Genomic DNA, 17,957 nt, shown 5'->3' with positions numbered 1-17,957 from the left:
GAAGTAATAGCAGAAAACTTCCCAAACATGGGAAAAGAATCTGATTTACAGATAAGTGAGGCATACAAGACTCCAAAAAGTCATAACCAAAATAAATCTACACCCAGACATATAATAATCAAGTTTCCTGAAATTCAGCATCAAAAAAAAAATACTAAAAGCTTTTAGCAAAAAGACACAACTCACTTATCAAGGAAAGCCCATTAGAATCATAGCAGACTTCTCAACACAAACTCTCAAGTCAAGACAAGCTTGGAATGAAGTATTTCAAGCCCTGAAAGAAAACAACTTTCAGCCCAAATTGATGTATACTGAAAAACTTTCTTTGAAAATTAATGTGGGAAGCCGCCTATGATGGTGCCCATTTCCTGCTTCCGGGTTCTTCCCGGCCTGAACAAGCCCGCCAAATTGTCATGTCTGCCCAGTTACCCGTGACGCTAGCCTATCAGCTTGTTAGACGCGCTTCTCTGTGATTGGATACTGCTTCCCCTTATAAGAGGTTGTTCCTGCCCCCAATGGGCAGAAGAGGAACCAACGTTGAGGGTGGCGGACCTTGTTAGGTCCGGTTCGCTGTACGCAATAAACTTTGAGAGCTGATCCTGCTCGAGTCTGGCCTCCTGTCTCCCGCGGCTCCGGTCATCTGGTGGCCCGTACGGGGAAAAGGTAAAAGACTCAGCGACGTGCCTCTTCGGCCGGGAGGTGCGATTGCTGTCGCCTGCGGTACAACGGAGGACCTGGCCCAATAACAACGGAAGGCCCCGAGCGCCTCTTCTCTTCACCCTGATCAGCTATGTGAGATACAGCGGTTCCCGGGACAGGTGAGTACTGGATCGCCTGGGTTGGGTGGACGCACCTAACAGATTTTGAGCGCCACACGGGTGGACGCCGGTCTTTTTTTTTCTTTGCATTTGTTTCGCTTTCGCTTCGCTATTGTGGGCAACGCTGCTCGCAAACCCCTCGCTGACTCCCTAAGAGTCCTGCTGCGGACCCGAGGCATCTAAACCGGGTCACCCTTTCGAGATTTCTGGATCGTGTTAATGAAATTGCCCCCTGGTTTTGGCCCACGGGCTCTCTAACCCTCCCGTCATGGGAGAAGTTAGGAGGGGATCTTAGATGCGCCCGAGAAAAGGGACGCTTGGATCCCATGGTTTTACCCCTGTGGGAACTGATTAGGGCTTGTCTGACGGACGAACGAACCCCCGGGCCTTGCTCAGCCCGACAGGCTCTTGACAAAGCTCGATCCGAGTGCTCAGAGGAGCCCGAAGTCACACCTGACTTTGGGCCTCCAGAGAAATACAAGGGCTCCGATTCTGATTCGGATTCGGAAGGCTCAGAAGAGGAGGTCGTCTTTGCTAAGCATGACCCTCCTACACCGTTAAAAGAGGAACTTAGGGCTCGGGAAGATAAAAAGGGGAACCAAACACCACCCTGCTCGAGCTACTCCGCCTTACGGGAGGAGCTTAAGCCCTTCCACCCTTTGGCAAGTTCGCGACCCACGATCGCCCCCTTCAGGGCGCCAGGCCCCACTGCACCGCCGTGGCCGGAAAAGGAGTTGCTCCCTGGGCTGCCACCTCCACCTGTGGCCGCCAGAGGGCGCCCACAACCTATGGCACCGCCCTGGTTAAAGGGAGAGCTACTTCCTGGGTTGCCTTCTGCGCTCCCATCTGGGGAGGGAGGAGGACGTTCCTTCCACCAGAGGGTATGGTCGCGGCTTCCCTTTGAGTGTTCTGGTCTCCATGCATTCCCGGTACAAGTAGGAGGCAGGGGAGGAGGAGGATATTATGAGCCCTTAGAAATTAAACAACTTAAAGCTATCAAGGACGCAGTTTCAGCTTATGGGCCCAATGCGCCATTTACCATGGCGCTTTTAGAGGCATTGGCAGGCCTGTGTGATCTCTTCACCTCAACAATCTATTGGTGTTAACCCGAGAGGACTTCGCCCAAATCATATTTGGCAAATGGATGTTACACACATCCCAGAATTCGGAAAACTTAAATATGTTCATGTTTCGGTAGATACCGCCTCCCAGGTTATGTTTGCCTCGGCAGAACCTGGAGAAAGGGCCACCCATGCTATTAATCATTGTCTTGCAGCCTGGGCTGCTTGGGGAAAGCCCAATATATTAAAAACAGACAATGGTCCTGCTTACACCAGCAAAACTTTTGTAACATTCTGTCAACAAATGGATGTTGTCCTTAAGCATGGCATTCCATATAACCCTCAAGGACAAGGCATCATTGAACGGGCACATTGGACACTCAAGGGTGTCTTACAAAAGCAAAAAGAGGGGATAGGCCACGGCCTAACGCCCAAAGGAAGAATATCATTGGCACTCTTTACCATAATCATTCCCCTGCCATGGAACATAGCAATCCGTCCCCAACCGACAAAGGGCTGGTTAGATGGAAAGATGTCCTTACAGGACAATGGATGGGCCCGGATCCAGTGGTTAGTTGGACCCGAGGTGCGGTTTGTGTCTTCCCACAGGAACCAGGCTGCGAACCGCTGTGGGTCCCGGAAAGATTGACGCGAGCAGTAAACTCCCCACCAGTTCCTGATAAAGCACAGGAGGATATGCCCGCGGACACAAGTCAACTCGACCCTTCTGGGACCGACGCTCAGCGCCTGAGACCATCTACAAACTAAAATGTCTGGTTTGGAGCTTTTTCTATTCTGTAGGTTCCTATTAATCACCCCTGTTCGCACAAATTTGACCAACACTGTTAAAAATATGACAGCTTGGCTGCAAGACACCTACCTACCTAAGTTTCACAATTTGTCCCTCATAGTCGGTCAGAAACTTGACAATATGGACGGTATCCAACTAGGTCCAGTCAGGTTCGATTTATCAACTTTAGGCAGTGTTATAGCCAGTTTGTGGGAACGCGTCACCTCCTGGTTCTCCTGGCCCAACCTGACTACTTGGATCCTGATTGCCGTGGCCATCCTAGTGGGGCTTGTGGTTATTAAATGCTTGTTAGATCGCCTCATACAAACTCAGCAGCAGGTTAAGATCACAGCTATGGCAGCCATGCAAATGGCAGCAGGTGGCCCATCAGGCCAGCAGGCCGCCGCATATCTCCTTCACATTGCAGAACATCAGCTATAAGAGCTGAGTGGGCAAGCCAATGACGGGTAAGACGGGAAAAGCCCTCCCGGTCAACCTAAGACAGGCTCCACTCAGATATACATGGCCTATAAGGCCAGGGGTCCCTCCCGGAGTCAAATTATTGGCATTGAGATGCGAGACCAAGGGTACTGCAGTGCCATCCGCCCCAAAGGTTGGGGGGAAGGCAGGAATGAATGTCTATATGCATCCAGGTTCGGTTCACAAAAGCCTGGCCCTGCGAAAAAATGAACCACTCACCTTGAGCATGGTCCTGGCGCAAGGATATGCACAAAACAGGGTGATGCACAGCAGGGTATAGACCTCTACATTCTCTCATGCCTCGGCCTACAAGGTAGGCCCACTCCTAGGTGTCTAACAGCAACAAGGTCATAGACACCTTGGAGGGACCCACAGACCATCCTATTTTAATAAATAAAAAAGGGGGAAATGTGGGAAGCCGCCTATGATGGTGCCCATTTCCTGCTTCCGGGTTCTTCCCGGCCTGAACAAGCCCGCCAAATTGTCATGTCTGCCCAGTTACCCGTGACGCTAGCCTATCAGCTTGTTAGACGCGCTTCTCTGTGATTGGATACTGCTTCCCCTTATAAGAGGTTGTTCCTGCCCCCAATGGGCAGAAGAGGAACCAACGTTGAGGGTGGCGGACCTTGTTAGGTCCGGTTCGCTGTACACAATAAACTTTGAGAGCTGATCCTGCTCGAGTCTGGCCTCCTGTCTCCCGCGGCTCCGGTCAAATTAATGGAGAAATAAGCTAATTCCATGATAAAGAACAACTGAAGAAATTCACATCCACCAAATTAACCCTAGAAAGAGTACCACAAGACATACTAGAGCGAGACAAAAATGACCACAATTTCCAGAACAATAACAGAAAGAAACGACCAGGCAGAGCAAACAATTAAACAAGAAGGAAAAGCAGGGAACCCACAACAGGAAAATAACACGACAAAGTTAAGACAGTATCTATTAGTTATAAGCATCAATGTAAATGGCCTCAATTTACCAGTTAAAAGAAATATACTGACAGAATGGATCAAAAAATGAGATCCAATAACATGTTGTATACAAGAATCACATATGACTCAAAAAGAATTCACAGACTGAAAGTCAATGGATGCAAAACAGTATTCCATGTGACAGGAAACCAGAAAAAAAGCAGGGGTAGCTATTCTGTTTGTAGATAATGTAAACATCAAACCAAAAATGATCAAAAGAGATAAAGAAGGTTATTACATACTTGTTGGGGGAAAAATTCAAGAGGAAGAGATAACAATCATAAATATATATGCACTAAATACAGGAGCATTCAAATATATAAGACAAATATTAATAGACATGAAAAATCAAATGTCCAATAACACAATTATAATGGGGGATCTTAATACCCCACTGTCACAAAGAGATAGATCAACTAGACAAAAACTCAGCAAAGAAATAACAGAACTGAATCAAACTAGTGAACAAATGGACTTACTAGATGTTTACAAGGTGTTCCACCCAACAATATCAGAATACACATTCTTCTCAGCTGCATAGGGTACATTCTCTAAAATAGGTCATATATTAGAACATGCTTAAGTAAATGCAAAGGGATTGAAATTATCCTATGCATATTATCTGACAATAGTGGACTGAAATTGGAAATTGATGGCAAAAGAAACTGCAAAACCTACATAAACACATGAAACTTAAATAACAGCCTCCTGAACAACCAATGGGTAACAGATGAAATTAAAGAAGAGATTAAACAATATCTACAAGTCAATGAATTTGCAGATACAACATACAGAAACCTATGCAACACAATGAAAGAGATCCTAAGAGGGAAACATATAGCAATGAATTGTCACATCAAGAAAACAGAATCGGCACGAGTAAACAACATAATGCTGCACTGCAAGCTTCTAAGAAAAGAAGAGCAAGTCAAACCCAAAGCTTACAGAAGGGAAGAAATTATAAAGATCAGAGTGGAAATTAATGCAATTGAGACTAAGAAAACAATACAAAGAATTAATAAACTGAAGAGTTGCTTCTTTGAAAGAAAAAACAAAATTAATAAACCCCTACCCAATCTTATCAATAAAAAGAAAAAAAACACAAATTCATTAAATAAGGAATGAAAAGGGTGAAATTACTACAGATCCTGTGGAAATTCAGAATGAATACCTGCTTTGAAAATCATGACTCACATAAGCTGGAAAACAGAGGAAATGGACAGATTCCTAGAAACATGAATTACCAAAGCTGAATCAAGAAGATATCAAAATTTTGAATAACCCAATATCCGTTAGTGAAATTGAAAACATAATTTAAAACTTACCAACAAAAACAAGCCCATGTCCTGACGGATTTACAGCTGAATTCTACAAGACATTTAGAGACGATTTAATGCCAATCCTCCTTAAATTCTTGAAAGGGAAGCAATTCTTCCTAATTCTTTCCTGGAGGCAAGTATTACTCTGATACCAAAACCAGAGAAAAACTTTATCAAAAAGGAGAACTGTAGGCCAATATCGCTAATAAACATCAATGAAAAAATTCTCAATAAAATACTAGCAAATAGAATGCAGCAAATCATTAAGATTATAATCATGATCACATGGTATTTATCCCAGGAATTCATGGATGGTTCAATATATGCAAATCAATAAATGTAATACACCACATCAACAGAGCCAAAGATAAAAATCAAATGATCATCTCAATAGATGCAGACAAAGCTTTTGATAAAGTCCAACACTTACTCATGATAAAAAAAATTTTACAGAAAATTGTAATAGATGGTATCTATCTCAATCTGATAAAAGCCATCTATGACAAGCCAACAGTCAACATCATACTAAATGGACAAAAACTGAAAGCTTTCACTCTAAAATCAGGAACAAGACAAGGATGTCCACTTTTACCACTCCTATTCAATGTAGTTCTGGAAATTTTAGCCAGAGCAATTAAATAAGAAAGAGAAATAAAACGAATAAGGATAGGAAAGGAAGAAGTTAAATTATCATTATTTGCAGATCACATGATACTCTACATAGAAGACTCCAAAAACTGCATCAAAAGACATTAGAGTTATAAGCAAATTCAGCAGTGTATCTGGATACAAAGTCAACACTCAAAAATTAATAGCATTCCTATACACAAACAACAAACTCACTGAGAGAAAAATTATTGAAATAACACCTTTCACAACAGTATCTTTAAAAAATGAAATATTTAGGAATCAACCTAAAAAAGGATGTAAAACACCTAACCTATACATTGAAAATTATAGTACTCTAAAAAAGGAGATTGTAGAGGATATTAAAAATGGAAAGATATAGACAGAACAAAGGTCACATCAGCCAGCAAACCAAGCCTAGGAACCAGCACTATGCATGGACCCCTGCCAGACTGGAACAGCCTACCCCAGCTCTTTCCACACATGAGCAAACAAGAAGCACCACCCCACAGTCACCCACCCCCAAGGCCACAAGCGACCAGCCAGAAACACACAGCTGTGATAACAGCTATGGAGGTGAAATGCCTGTGGATACCTATGGTGCTCTGGTGATTCACTAACAGTGCAGGTCTAGGGCCAGTGGTCTGGTCATGGGTTCAGAGGACAGTGGTAACCAGTGTGGCATGGGGAGCGGGGGGGTGGGGGAGGATATCCTTCTGAGGACTGCAGCCATTGTTGATTCCCTATGGTCTTGTTCTGAGGTCCTATATCGTTTCCATTGTTTTGTTGGGGCAGGTTTTATTCTCTTGTTTTGTTTATATCAAATCTGATGGCAGGAGCAGCTATGTCAAAGATAGCAAGATATATTATGGAAGCCATTTGGATTTACTGTTGGCTTCTTTTAAAGTCCTTTATTGCATTATTGTCTTGTGTTTTTATTGTTTCTATTCTGTTCTGTTTTGTTTGATTTTTTACTATGTCCGAAGTTATCTGCAGCTATTTTGAAGACATCAAAAGGTATTATGCTAGCTATTGTTGATTTTGTAATATTTTTAGGCCTTTATCTCTTACACTGGTTTGTTTTGATTGGTTTTATTCTGTTTTATCTTCTTTAAAACAAATTTATAAAATAATTTTTTAAAAAGAAAATAGAAAGATACCTCTTCCTTTTGGATAGGAAGAACCAACACAGTAAAAATGACCATACTCTCAAAACTGTTATACAGATTTAATGCAGTCCCGATCAAAATACCATTAACATACCTCACAGATCTAGAAAAAACACTCCTAAAATTCATTTGGAAACAGAAGAAACCTAGAATAGCAAAGGCAATCTCAGGCATCAAAGGCAAGGTAGGAGACATCACAATCCCTGACTTGAAATTATACTATATAGCTACTGTAATAAAATCCTGTGATAGTACTGGCAAAAAAAAAAAAAAAAAACAGACTTAAGGATCAATGAAGCTGATCAGAAAATGCAGACATAACTACAAAGACACTCAACCACCTTATCTTTGACAAAGGGCTAAACATGTTCACTGGAAGAAAGATAGTCTCTTTAATGAGTGGTGCTGGAAAAATGGGCTTTCCATCTGCTGAAGACTGAAACGAGACCCACATCTATCACTGTGCACTAAAATAAGTCAAAATGGATCAAAGATCTAAATATTAAAATACAAACACAAAATCTACTGGGAAGACAAGGTAGGTAAAAATCTTGAAAACAAAGGGGTTTGAGGCAAAGAGTTCCTGAACAAAACACAAACTTCACGGGAAGTACTTCAAAGGATCAACAACTGGGGTTTCATCTTATTAAAAAGTTTTTGTACTTCAAAAGAAATCACCAACAGAGTGAAAAGAAAACCCACAGAATGGGAAAGAATTTTAGCCAGCTGTCCCTCAGACAAAGGACTTCTATTTAGAACATATAAAGAACTGAAAAACATCAGGCCCCATAAATTCAATCCAAAAGTGGGCATCTGAGATGAACATGCACTTCTCAGAAGAAGAAACACAAATGGCAAATAAATACATGAAGAAATGTTCACCATCACTGGTCATTCAAGAGATGCAAATTAAAACAACACTGAGATTTCATCTCACTCCAGAAATAACAGCTGCCATCAAGAACCATTAATCAATGGTGGTGGGGCTGTGGGGGAAAAGGAACTCTTCTCCACTGTTGGTGGAAGTGTAGACTGGTACAACCACTGTGGAAATCACTGTGGAGGTTCCTCCAAATACTAGGATTACAGGTTTCATTTAATCCAGCTATTCCCCTTCTGAGTATTTTCCCAGAAAAATTGAAAACATCATATTAAGAGATATAAGCACATCCATGTTTATAGCTGCAAATTTGTAACAGTAAATCTTGGAAACAACCCAAATGCCCATCAACCACTGAAGAGATTTTTTTTAAAGATGTGGTAATTTTATACAATGGAATATTACTCGGCTATAAAGAAGGATATCTTGAGGCTTTTTTGGTTAACAGAGGCAATTTAAAACCATACTCATAAATGAAATAAGTCAAACTCACATTTGTAAATATCATATTGCCTCCCTGGTGTAAAAAAAAACTTAAAGAGTAATAAGATCCAAAAGGTACAATAGATATTGTGATAATGAAAGGGAAAGAAAAATGCTCAAAAGAAAAAAAACAGCTAGGATAGGAGAAAGGAGAAAAGAAAGAAGGGAAAAGATTATTTGTGTGTATGTATACATGACCAGATAACTATACTGCTAATCTCTGTTAGTCCACCTGGAGGAACAGTTTGTGCTGGCATTGTTTGACTGTTTGATCTTTGTGTATGTGTGTGTGTGTGTGTGTGTGTGTGTGTGTGTGTGTGTGTGTGCCTAAATCTTGTAACCTGAACAACTACTTCTAAGATAACAATATGCAATATATAACTAGTGTTGATTTCCTGATTTTTTGGAAATTCTGTATCATTTCTATCCTTTTTTTCTGTTTTAAAATAAAAAATATGAAATATATTTTTAAAATAAAACAATAAAAATGAACAGCAAAAAAAAAAAGAAAAAGAAAAATAGCTTAGTGGCAAAAGAGGAGAATCAGATTGATGCAAATTCTTACCAGCATGTCTGAGAAGAGGAAGGTCAAGAAGGGAGCATGTATGTAAAGGGCTGAAAGGAAGGCATCCAGGGAGTGAAGGTAGCCATTCAGCGAGACTCTCACTTAACTGCAGGCATCATGAAAACTTGTTTAGGGATGCAAAGAGTCCACTGTTTACTACCCACAGATGCTCACTGACAGACCCCTCGGGATCTGCTCAGCAGGAGGAATGAAATGCGCCCAACACTGGAAAGCAGAGAAAATGCATAAATATCCGTCCAATGGGAGATTAGCTGCTTTCTAGAATCCAATGAGGTGAAGATGACATGGAACGAAGTTGAGAAGGCAGGGGACAGAGAGTAAACCACATTACAGCTTGCCTTCTTTTTGTTTGAGGGATCCCAGTGGAGAGGGAAGGATAGCTATACTAATTAACTTTGGCCATCCTTAGATGGTGCAGAAATACATATGTACATTCATAACTTAGGGTGTCATGCAAACAAGCATACGTGTGTAACTTTCAAAAGGCTGAGAAAAAAAATACTGAAGAAAACTTGAAACACTAAAAGCATAATCCATGAAAGAAAATATTGGTAAACTAGATTTTTGCTAAAATTAAAAACTTCTGCTCAGCAAAAGTCACTGGTAAGTGAGAAAGAAGCTATGGACTGGGAGAAAATGTTTGGAATATTCATCTACAAAAGGACTTGAATTCTAAATATATGCAGAGTTCTTGGGGATGGGGACTAAACTCAGTGGCATGAGCACCTGCCTGGCAAGTGCAAGGTCATGAGTTTGATCTCCACTACCAAAAAAATCAACAATAAGAAAACAATTTTAAAAACTGGACAAAAGAGCTAAACCGATGTTTCATTTCAAAATATGTATACTTGGTGTATGCTCCAAACAATGCTCACCATCATATTTCACCAAGGAATTGCAAGTTAAAGTAACAAGGTACCACTACACAGCTACTAAACAGCCAAAATCCAAAACGATGACAACCTCACGGGCTGGTGAGGCTGTGGAGCAGCAGAGAGCTCGCTCATTGCCAATAGGAAAGCAAAATGGTACAGTCACTTCGGGAAACAGGCTGCCAGGCTCTTATAAAACTAAGCAGAACCTTCCCACATGGTCCAGCAACTGCCCTCGATGGGGTTTACTCCAAAGAGCTGGAAACTTATGTCCCGCACAAACCTGTACACAAGTGTGGACCGCGGCTTTATCCATAACTCCCCTAAACTAGAAGCAGCCAAATGTCCTTCGGAAGGGGGTGATCGTATCAGCATGTCACCTTGCATTAAAGCCGGGTGACCCAGGTAGGTAGGACTATGGAATAGCTCACCCACCCAGGAACCTTCAGTCATACTCTATTCTCAAGTGCAGAAGCCCAAGTCTCCACTGAAAAACATCACAGATGGCATAGCTCTTTGTAATATGAACTCCATGATCATAAGAAAAGCCACAGTACTCAGACCCCACAGGTACAAGATACCACACTAACAATTACACAAGCATCATCTGGGTTACCATCACTGTGTTTATCATCACAGCCCATATTAATGCAGTTCACAAGAAACTGCTACACACTCAAAATCTTGAACAGTTAAAAAAATAAAATAGAAGTCTGGCATCATCCCTGATAATAAAACCTTGGTTTTACTGACATACCAGCCCAGTGCTGGCTTGAATACTGTATCGGCCCATTTTCTGTCCCTATAATGAAACACCTGAAACTGGGTAGCTGTTTGGGGTAGCTCTATAAGAAAAAAAATCTTGTTCTTACATTTTCCTGACGTATTTATTGAGAAAACAGTCCATAAGCTAGGAGACATGCATAAGGACAGAGACATTTTAAAGTTTATTCCCTAAAAATGAAGTTAGCTCAACTCGAATTCATGACTCTGAGAAGAAAAAAATACTGCCCCACTAGAAAAACTAAAAAGAAATACAGGGAATTACTGTATTTAACCTGACAAATGCAAAATATAATTATTTCAATAAGCAGCAAATAGGGCCAGAAATAAACATCAGAAGCACAAGCGCCTGCCTGGCAAGCACGAGGTCATGAGTTCGATCCCAGTACCAAAAAAAAAAGCAGCAAACCTAAAACATTAGACTAAATAACCCTTAAGTTCCCCTTCTGCACTCAGTCCTGGAAAAGCCGCGTGTGTTTTACAGCAGCGCTGTCCTGATTCATCTATTCTCACTCCATGTGTGGCTGGAGCCAGCACACCGGATGTACAGACCTGCAAAGTCACTGTGGTTACCTCTGCCTCTCTGTGGCACTGCTTACTCTGGACAAAGTATCTCGGGCTCTCCAAAAGACAAATATTGGACAAGTGAAGTTCAAACACCATTTTCTGTTTGCCCAGGGTCAGGAAGGCTCCTCCCTCGTCACTGGCCTCCCCAGTCTCCATTTCGATGGGGTGCTGCCCCCACTCAGCCGTTCCCATCATCACACTCTCTCTTCCCTGCACAGTACCGCCTTTGTTCGAGCCTCACGGGTTCCAACCTGAACTGCTAGGACATCCCCTAGCTCCACACCTCATGCAATCTCCCTTCATCACTCCTGTTTGGCTGGGGCCCTCCCTTCCGGAAAATCTGCCCACACTGTAGCACCAGAACCTCGGACAGTGCAGAGTGACACACAGTGGAAGAAATGTACTTCCAAACATCCAGACAAGGCAAGGTGAAGTAGACCCAGAAAGTGTGCGTTTATTATTCTCCCCACAGCAATGACACAGTGTCTTGAATACTGAGCAATGAGCTGACCAGGTCTCCTGAGATTCCAGAGGAGGGACCACGGCTTAACTTGCTCACAACATACTCAGTAACCACTGCTGTGAAGGTTTAAAGGCAAATTCTCTGTAGCTGGAAGCCAGGCGTGTCTGCCTGCGCCTGTAATCTCAGCACTCTGGGAGCTCAAGTGGAGGAGGTCAAGCTCCACTCAGGCCTGGGCAACTTAGGGGGACCCTTTCTCACAGTGAAGGAAAGGAAGTTAAAAGGATTGACGATGTCACAGTGCAAAAGGCCTGGGTTAAATTCCCAGGAACAGGAAAAAAGCCAATTCTGTAGTCGTAAAATCAAAGTCATGTTTCTGCAGTGCATTAGAATAAAGAAAACTGAAAAGAGCCTTAACCAAGGATAATCATTATAGAGCTAAAAATAGCTAAGAAGACTGACCCCGAAGCTGGGCTACCTGCGTGTGTCAGCAGGCACCCCACTGTCCTCTGCTTTGGATACCAACGCGCTGCTTCATGTTATGCAGGCGAAAAAAGCAACTATCTTTGAACTTGGTATCAGCAGTGAGATCCAAATGTCAGAGCGGAGAAATGCTCGCTCCATAGAGTAGTCTACTTACCCCACTTCTCACATTACCCATCTCGGTAATGTGCTTAAAATATTTACAGTAATCTCGGGACCTTCAAGGCTGTGTCTGGCTAGCGCGGGATCTCCAGAGACAAAAAGAATCAAAGTAGCACTCAAAGGCTTCCTTGAAAAACTGAGAACCCATACGATTCCACTGAGAGTGGAAAAGTTACTGCCAAATGCAAAATCTCAGGGTCAAAATTAACAAGGATGAACAACTATGCCGAGACACCACATTATGGTTCTCACATCAGATGGGCAAGAGAGGACCTCAGAGCAGTGGAACCAAGAACAAGACACGCACGTATGCGCAGAGGGTAACGTGGACACGGCGAGGCCTGCACCGACACAGCTGCCCGCTGAACATCACACGTGCACTTCTCCCCACCCCAGACAAGTCTCATTGTGTTTTCCAGGCTGGCCTTGAATTTCTGGGCTCAAGGGACTCTCCTGCCTCAGCCACTGACAGAGCTGGGACCACCGTGCACACTGCACACCCAAGCTCACATGCACCTTAGGTCACCTCCGAGCAAGCAGATCTAGGAGCCTGGGGCTGGGTGGACACGGACAGCCCCTGCTCCTCACTTCCTGCCCTGTCCCCAGAAGGGCTCTCTCCTGGCCTTGAATGGGTCCTGTTTTGTGTCTGCCCTTGACAATGATAAGTAGAAAAACTCCAGGACATGGACCTGAGGTCCTTTTTATTTTTGGCCTTTTTCCTTAATGGTTGTTAACATTTGCTCCGAGCACTTTTACCGGCCTAAAAGGATGTAAACAATGTCCCTTGTCAGTGAGGTATTGACCAGAGGTTATATTTAGTAAATGCAAAGAGCCACAAAGTAAGGACAGAGACCATCTCTAGAGGATCTGTGTACACAGCTTCAAATAAATGTTTGATAACTTTTAAGAGAATAATTTTAATTTAATCCGTTTGTCCAGCTGGTGCCTCTGTAAGGTAAAGCTTCTGTTGTAAAAGTACAATCAGTTATTCAACAACCGAAGGCATCAACTGCGGTGCATATTGGCCACCTCTGGCCCAGAACAACACTACCGTTAACAAAAGGCCATGCCTTTCAGAGACAACAGGGGATGAGCATGCGGCATCAGACAGGCCAGTGAGTGTTTATGTCTACAGTCACACACTCCTGGGTACAGGTACGTAAGAACACTGAATGTTTCCCACCATGCCTCGGTTCAGTCATCTCCTAGTTGGTCCCCAGCACGACACTTGCAGAAGACAATGACAGATTGTTTCTGCCTTTTCTGCTATTATGCAGGATAAATATCTAGATGGGTGCAAGCTTTTACCTTGAACAATGTCGGGCAGCCAGAGAAGCTTGGGCCTGGATCAGATCATTACAGCCTGCACTTTGGGGTACACTATGAATACACAACCACCCAAGTGCAAACCCTTTATTTTCATCTTCATTGTGAAAGACACAAGTGAAACTTTTTTGGGGAGTGTACTTAGGATCAAACCCAGGAATGCTCTACCACTGAAATATATCCCTATTCCTTTATTTTTTCTTTGAGACAAGTGCTCCCTAAATTGCCCATGTAGGATTTGAATTTGTGACCTCCTGCCTCAGCCTCCCTCAGAGCTTGGATTATAGGCATGTAACACCACTGCTGCCAAGAACCTTTCTAGGTCATACAGGTAGTAAATGACGGTGCCAAAATTTGATCCAATTCTTTCTGTCATTTTATCCACACACACACTTCCTCTTTGCAACTTCCAAACATAACCTAGATCTTTAGCCTGAGTCCAAAAATTATCAAGGTTAGATTTCAGTCAACTCTTCATTTACTGAATACCCACCGGATCATACAAGAAAGAAAAGCAGAATTTGGACAGGGTCTCTATCTCCTGTCAAGAAGAGGTAACAATGTAGCAGAAACAGACTTGTTTGGTTCAGCTGAGATCTGATGTTGAACCAGGTTGGCTGGAGATGGTGAAAGGGCATTGGACCTGGGAATTAGCTGGAAATTAACATAAAGCAAAGAATTTCTCTGGATAGGTTTTCACCAGTGAAAGGAAGGCAGGAAACTACCTGTGCTGCATCCCTCACCCCCTGCCTCTAAAGGAGAGCGCCCCAAGCTGAGTTTACAACTGTTCTTCTCCTCCTCCTGAAAACTTCTGGCAGGGTGCTGGAAAAGCTAGGTCTGCACAGGGGCCCACTTCAAAGAACAAAAACATCATTAATGACCAAGCGTCCAGGGGAGATGGACAGACCAGTGTGTGATCTACTGCAGAAGGACCGTTTCTGGAACATGTGAAGCCATCTGGGTCCTGCTACCTTTGATCTGAGCACTTCCTTTCTGCTCTTCAATGCTGACCTTTTATTTAGTAACAAATCACCTGCCCGAGACAGAGCTGAAGCAACAGCCCCTGGAAAACAGCTGGGAGTTCCTTTCTGTCCCTCCTGCCCACTCTCCGCACCTTGGTGGACACGTGCACCTGCTTAACATCCCTCCTTGCTCTACCTGTCCTGTCCTGGTAAACACAAGGCTGGATGAGAAGTGAGCACTCTCTTCACAGGTCTCATGGCCAGCCCAGGGGCCACACCCTCCGCCTCCAGCAAGCTGAGCAGTGCCTGGCACAGAGGTGGTGGTCAGTCTGCACCTCCGAGATCAATGGCTCTACATCCATGTGCTTCCCTCACTAGATGGGGCAGACTGGAAGCCGCTCACGAGGAGGAGGACCGATCTTACCAGCCTGTGAACTCCCATCCTGTGGTAAACTGTCAGAGGCACAGCGGCACAAAATCCTTCGGGAAAGGCAGAATTGACAAAAGTGTAATAGAATTAAGACCAAATAGGAGAGCCAGGCCTGGTGGTGTGTAATCCCAGCACTCAGGAACCTGAGGCAGGAGAATCACTGCAAGTTTGAGACCAGCCTAGGCTACAAAGTGGTCCACGGCCACCCTGACCTGCATATCGAGACTCTGTCTCAAAAAAACCAAAAACAAGAATAGGAGTTTAAGATAGGATTAGTTAGACATGTTAGCACTTCCCCATAAACTCATAGTCTGGGATGGAGAGCAGGAGAATCTCAAGTTCAAGCCCAGCCTGGGCTACGTAGCAAAACTCTGACTCAAAATTAAAAAGAAAAAAAAATTTTTAGGTGAGGCAGTCACCTAAAAGGGGCTGGGTAGGATTAGATAGGAGTCAAAAGTAATGAGAATTAACAATCAAGATTGGCCTTACTAAATAGTATGGTGATCAGTACCTAATCTTAAAACAGATTGCGATCTGTAATCCTTGCACTGCTAGCTCACACAAAATGACAAGCATCAAACTTCACTGAAAACAATGATCAACATTTTTATGGGAACACAAGATTGTCAAGTGTCCACCTAGGCTTCCTGCTGTTATTTGCCCCGAGTCACCTTGAGAACCCCCATTTCTAGGCCTTCCTTCTATCCATACAGTGCTTACCTGTTCCAAACAGTCCTGTGTCTCAGGAAACCTCTCACCCCATCTTCTGGAAATTTCACTTGTCCGCAGTGAAACCCCAGCCCAGCTCTTGGAACCCTGCACCTCTGGCCTTTACAGTTCTGCTTTGGAGACCGTGCTCCTCACTGCTGTTCCCAGACTTCTGCTACTTGGCAACTCTCTGTCGCGGCTTCCGGGCCATCACATGATTCCACTTAAAACAAAACGTGCTGTCCTGAACTCGAAGCCTCTTCCAGCTACGACTTGATCTGGTTCTTCTCCCCTTTACTGCAAAACTGACCCGAAGGAGGTTTCTGGACTTGCCCTTGCAAAATCCCTGTCCTCCTTTTCTGTCTAGCATCTGTGCTGTCAGACATGAGTCCCCACAATTGCACAAGAGCAGCTGTGTCAAGGTCACACGGCCTCCTTACCGCTGAAGCAAGGACCAGTGCCCGGGTCTCCTCTTGCTGGGCTCTGGGCAGCATTCCTGTCTCACTGGCCAGAATTCCACATACCCTTCCCCGACACTATCAGTGTCTGCAATGGCCATCTTTCAGCCCTTTGTGTTGCCTCTAGGCTCCCCACAACTTTGACATACTAGACTGTTCAGAACTCCCTCAGCTCCCTCCTTTCTCGGTTACATCTCTGGACCCAACAGCAGGGGCTAGTTCAGGCCTGAACGCAAAATTTTAAGTTGTGGGCATCTTGCTCAGAAGCCTGAAGACAGCAACTGCAGAGTAGTGAAACCTGCTCTCCCGAAAATCATGAGACCCTGGCATGCACCGGGCAGACACTCCCAGGCGCTATCCTGCCTCAGCTCTTGGGTCTGGACCTCTGGCCTTGAACACTCCACTGAACCCCACGTTCGTAAACCCAGCTCTGCACCGACATCTCCCCCGGGTTCTCCAGAGGGCACCTCAGCTGCAATCTGCTCGAAACCAAACTCCCTGCGCGGCTCTCTGAAAGCACTGGTCCTCCGTCTCCTGGTCCCATAAGTGATGCAGTCTTTCAGTTCCTCAAACCAGTGACCTTCGCACCACCCTTGAGGGCCTTGGTTACAAGCCCCACATTCTACACCGAGCAATGCCTTGGCTCTATTTGGAAAGCAGAGGGTGTGGCCCTTCCTCTCTGTTCTGTGCACTTGCCCCCTCCAACTTCTGCTGCCCCTCTCAGAGGCTCCTGTAGCCCCCTAAATTCTAGTGTTGACCCTGAATCTGGTGAGCCTTTCCGGAAGGGAGTCTCAACGTGAAGGTGCAGGTCCCCTGTGTGGACGACTCATATTTAACCAACACCGGTCAAAATTACCTGGTAAGCTCGGTTCCCTCAACTACTAAAATACAAAATTCCATTATTTTCAATATGCTCATTACCCCCAAACAAACACGAACACGAAGACAAGTGACCCCAGCTTCAAATCCCAACCCCAAACCCCAAACCCTCAACCCTCTTCAAGGCAAATCTGCACCCCACGCTTGCAGAAGTCCTGCAGTGCGGTAACACCAAGACCTTGGCAAGGTCCTCTCCCAAAGAGGCATTGCCTACTAGCGCAGGTAACCTACCAGGCTTCATCACAAGACCACGGTTTCTAAGTGTGTTATATAATACAGCAAAACCTTCTTGCCCAGAGTGTGTGTGTGTGTGTGTGTGTGTGTGACCTCTGCAGCTGACGAGCTCTCTGCCATGCACCAAGGATGCGGGCCCCAGGGGGTGAAAAACACTCCCTGAGGCCCCAGAGGCTGCAGAAGCGGCCACTCGCGGCCCCGCCAGCGCCAGCGGAGAGGCGGGGTGACCTGCGCCCAGCCACAGTGGGCCCCGCCGCTGGGGTCTCGACCGGGGAGCCGCCGCTCGGGGAGCCTCCGGCAGGGGCGCCCGGGGACGCGCGCGCGAGCGCGCACACACACACACACACACACACACACCTTCCGCCCAGCCGCCACCCCTCACTCGGCCTGGGGTCCCTAAGCCCGGCACGTGCGGGGACCCCGCCGAGCTGACCTCCCGGGGAGCG

General features: G+C 44.7%; 1 protein-coding gene across 1 annotated transcript in view; it reads right to left on the bottom strand.

Moving 5' to 3' along the window:
- The window catches only part of Atp8a2 (ATPase phospholipid transporting 8A2), a 627,840-nt gene that overhangs the window by 609,679 nt on the left and 204 nt on the right, over positions 1–17,957 (bottom strand). The gene's annotated exons all lie outside the window — the stretch shown is intronic.

The sequence above is a fragment of the Cavia porcellus genome, unplaced genomic scaffold, assembly GCF_034190915.1.
Source record: "Cavia porcellus strain 051 isolate PalLab524CR breed Dunkin Hartley unplaced genomic scaffold, mCavPor4.1 scaffold_21, whole genome shotgun sequence".
In the NCBI taxonomy this organism is placed as follows: Eukaryota; Metazoa; Chordata; class Mammalia; order Rodentia; family Caviidae; genus Cavia; species Cavia porcellus.
This window is presented reverse-complemented; position numbering and strand designations above follow the sequence as displayed.